Source organism: Elgaria multicarinata, chromosome 1 (assembly GCF_023053635.1).
Source record: "Elgaria multicarinata webbii isolate HBS135686 ecotype San Diego chromosome 1, rElgMul1.1.pri, whole genome shotgun sequence".
Lineage (NCBI taxonomy): Eukaryota > Metazoa > Chordata > Lepidosauria > Squamata > Anguidae > Elgaria > Elgaria multicarinata.
In genome coordinates this window covers 105611332-105615947 of record NC_086171.1, presented here as the reverse complement: position 1 = coordinate 105615947, position 4616 = coordinate 105611332, and positions in this window count along the sequence as shown.

Sequence of the window (4616 nt, the reverse complement as noted above, 5' to 3'; positions counted from 1 at the left end):
TGGAGGCAAAGGCTATCCATGGTTACTAGGCCTGATGGTTGTGTGCTATCTCCACTATTTGAGGCAGTAAGCCAGTGTGAACCAGTCACTGGGGAACATGGGTGGGAGGGTGCTGTTGCACCATGTCCTGTTTTGTTGGTCCCTGGCCGACGGCTGGTTGGCCACTGTGTGAACAGAGTGCTGGACTAGATGGACCCTTAGTCTGATCCAGCATGGCTCTTTTTATGTTCTTATAGTTACTTAGTGAAAGTGCACAACATCAGCTGTGCACCTTCTGTGTTTTTTAAAGGTTCAAGGCTGTTCCCAAACAAGGATTTGTTGTGGAATGGCCATGAAGCTCATTCACTCATGTTTTATGGGAGATCCACGTGATATCAGCCACATGTAATCCTCCCATATTTTCCCAGTGTTGCTTTCACCCATTTTTCTTAACAGAAAAAGTCTGGCTTCTTTGGGAGAATGACATAAGAGTAATGCAATCTCCATAGGTATAAAAGGCCTTATTGTACTCTTCCATCTGTGTGGTTTCAACTTGGGCTATCACCTCCTCCATTAATCACTTTGCTAATATGACAGTGACAGGGAAGATGTTTTTCCTGTTATTTTTATATTTTGCATTATAGGAATATAACACCCTTTCATTTAAGTTATTAAGGGCTTCAGTATTTCTTAAAAGATCAATTAAAAAACAAAATAAATGGGTATTAAAAATGATGCCCACCACAAAAGCTATACTGAGTGTGTGCTAAGCTATGGTATGTTCACCTGTCTAGTGGGTCACTACTCGGATCAAAACCACGCCCCTTAAAAACAAAACAAATGAGTACTTGCTAATGTCACTGGTTGGATGGAGTATACTGGGATCTACATATTGAAAATGCACAATATCCCCAGAGAGTGTAGAAAGACAGTTGCAATTCTGCATGTACCTTATAGCTGGGGAGCAATGATTTATGAGTGCTGGAGCCATCTGTCTGGAAGCACCCCAGTTAAAAAGCACAGACTGTTCTCATAACTGTGTACATAAGAGCCGCTCAATCTCCCATGCTGTGAGGTAGGTCAGCAGCCTCTGAAGCTTTTACAACAATTTTCTGTGTCCTGTCATTCAAAACAAGCGGAGAGAATACAAACTCTTAAGGAAAAAATCTCCGTCATGGACCTATTCCCTCTTGCCATGTTTAGAAAGCCAGGAGAATATATTTCCCCTGTCAACTCTGCCAGGAAGCATCCATGTTTGCTAAGGTGGTTGTGGAGTCGATTTGTGCCACGTCTGGCTTTACTAGAGGCATATTCCGTGCATTCCAAAACTATGAACGCTGCACTTGAAGATCATCTGGCAGCACTCCCTTATGTAGATCATCCGTTCGCCACATTGGGACCACAAAAACACCGAGAGAGGAGACCTTCATGGTTTTCCTTTGGGATTCTCATTTTCCTGGAGAAGAAGCTGTGACAGATAGTGTTGACCAGGCTCTAATTCACTTCATGCAGTTTATTCACCCTAAATCACAACAGAAAATGAAAGCTTTCTACAGAGGCAAAGACCATGTTCTAAAACTTTTTTAAAAAAAAGTGGAGTGGGGTAAACAGTTATATTCACTCTTCTGCCAGTAACATCTTCAGACATCCTACTGAACCACTGGTTTAAAAAGTAGCCATCAAGAAAAACTGATGAGAGAAGGAAACTGCACTGTGCTTCTCTTACTCTTTGTATATATCAAATTCCAGAAAAAACAAGAGCGCCTGACTGGCAACAGATTTAGAGATTTTCAGCTTTCCTTAAAAAAGAAGTGCCCAGCCCTCATGGTTGTAAACCTAGCTGTAGAGTGTATTTACAAAAAGAAGCTTGTCTCTTTCTTACAGTCTTCCACTTTTTCCCTACCTTGATTAGTGTTCCGTTTAAAAATATGTGTTTAGCTACACACTGTACTTTAAAAAAAAAAAAGCCTGATTAAAGCTTACAATATAAAAACAAGACCCTTGCTAGTTTTGCAACTTTCTCTACTTATTGCCAAGGTCCCCCAGTTCACTAGCAGTTAGACAAAATTCCTCACCCTCAACTGACATCATCAGGCACAAGAGTGGATGAAGATAAACAGAACCTCCATGGTGGGCGAGGAAAGAACAAATGGGAAGAAATCTCTATTCACATCTTATCCCAGCACTGGAGAGAGAAGTGGAAATTCTACTTCTGTTTCCAACAGTGGAGGTGGAGAGTAAGGATTACAAACACCTTTAAATCCTTGCCTAAAAGCAATTGTTCAGAGCCAGTTCATACTAATAGTAGAACAACACACTGGCTGGGTTCATACAACATAACAATTCGTACTCAAAGTTGAGTATTGGTTGAGTATGGGTTGTCTTTGAACTGTGGTTTGTCTTTTAACAGAGTGGGTTGCTGTGTCATGTGAACCCAGCTGAGTTAACAAACCATGGTTTTATTATGAGAGAACCCATGGTTTGTTGTTGGGTTGTGAACTGTGGGTTGTTCATGGTTAACAAACCATGGTTTGTTAGCACAGCTGGGTTCACGCAATACAACCCATGTTTCCACAACAACCCACACTCAACCTGAGTATGGATTGTCCTGTTTTGTAAACCCAGCCATTTCCTCATAATAAAAGACAGAGATTGTGTTCACACAACATGATTACACACACTCGAAGTTGAGTTTGGGTTGTCATTGGAAAACATGGGTTATTTTGTCTTAATTCAGTAACAATAAGAAACCATGGTTTGTTAACCACAAACAACCCATGAATGGGGTGTTCATGGTTAGCAAACCATAGTTTGTTAGCAGCTCAGTTCAGACAACACAACAACCCACATTTCAACAACAACCCACACTCAACCAATACTCAACCTTGAGTATGGGTTATCATGTTGTCTGAACCCAGTCAGAGATAGCCATGATGGTCTATGGGAGGGGGGATCCAAAAACCACAGCTGGGCAATACCTTTATTAAAATCAACCAAAATATCAGAAAAGATTGTGCAAGCTTTTGAGTTCTCCAGAACTCTTCAGTAGGCTGAGAGTTGGGGAAGCACAGAAAGGTCCAAAAATTTGGCCATTGCCTCAGTAACTATGTGTTCCCAAAATCATATTGTCACTTGTGAATAGCATGCTCAAGTTTAAGTAGCTGGCTTTCTCCAAAATATACAAGAATTAAGAGGACAACTGGATCCCTGTCTATTCATAACAGTATGTAAAGTGTGAATCAGGCCTCAGTTAGATTTTACAGGCATGAAACCCATATTTGGCCTCAGAATATTGGTCATAAAACCCTCTAATTATTTTCACATAACATTTATATACCGCCCAGAGAGCTTCGACTATGAGGTGGTATATAAATGTAATAAATAAATAAAATTTAGATCCACCTACACTGTATTTTATATGAACAAATCTTTTATCCTACTGAGGTGCAAAGAAAGTAGCAGAACTAACCAACTCCCATGGGTTTTAGCGACTGCACTAAAGGATTTTGCAAACCTTGACTTCAAAAATATTTATGGATTTTAATTTTTTTCTAACTTGCTCTTCAGCCTGATGGACCCCACAGTGGCATTCCTTTCTCTAACATCTAGGAATCACACTTTTACAACACAATTCTAGGTATGTTTACTCAGAAGTAAGCCCTACTGAGCTCATTTGGACTTACTCCCTAGGGTGACCATATGAGAAGGAGGACAGGGCTCCTGTATCTGTAACAGTTGTATTGAAAAGGGAATTTCAGCAGGTGTCCTTTGTATATATGGAGAACCTGGTGAAATCTCCTCTTCATCACAACAGTTAAAGCTGCAGGAGCCCTGCCCTCTTTTAAATCTGGTCACTCTAGTATAGCTCCTGCAGCTGTAAAACTGTTGTGATGAAGAGGGAATTTCACCAGGTTCTCCATATATACAAATGACACCTGCTGAAATTCCCTTTTCAATACAACTGTTAAAGATACAGGAGCCCTTTCCTCCTTTTCATATGGTCACCCTACTTTAGGGTTAGGTTCCTAGTCCTCATAGAGGAGTGGTTTGGACAGTCATTGCTCATTGGTGCTGGAGGGTTTGGTAATGTGTTCCTTGTGGAGATATATTCCTTGGGGATAGAGAGAAAAATGTGTGCTAAAGTAGAGATTCCTGGCAATTCACAAATATTTTCTTTCTTTCTTAAAAAGAACAATTGGGTAAGTATAGGGTGACCATATGGAAAAGAGGACAGGGCTCCTGTATCTTTAACAGTTGCATAGAAAGGGGAATTTTAACAGGTGTCCTTTGTATGCATGCAGCACCTGGTGAAATATCTTCATCACCACAGTTAAAGCTGCAGGAGCTATACTAGAGTGACCAGATTTAAAAGAGGGCAGGGCACCTGCAGCTTGAAGTGTTGTGATGAAGAGGAAATTTCACCAGGTTCCCCATATATACAAATGACACCTGCTAAAATTCCTTTTTCTATGCAACTGTTAAATATACAGGAGCCCAGTCCTCCTTTTCATATGGTCACCCTATTACTCCCACACTTGCAACCCTATACACAGTTATTTAGGAAACAAATCCCAGCATCCCCCAGTCAGCCATGCTAGCTGAGGAATGCTGGGAGTCCCAGGCTTTTTTAATGTCTA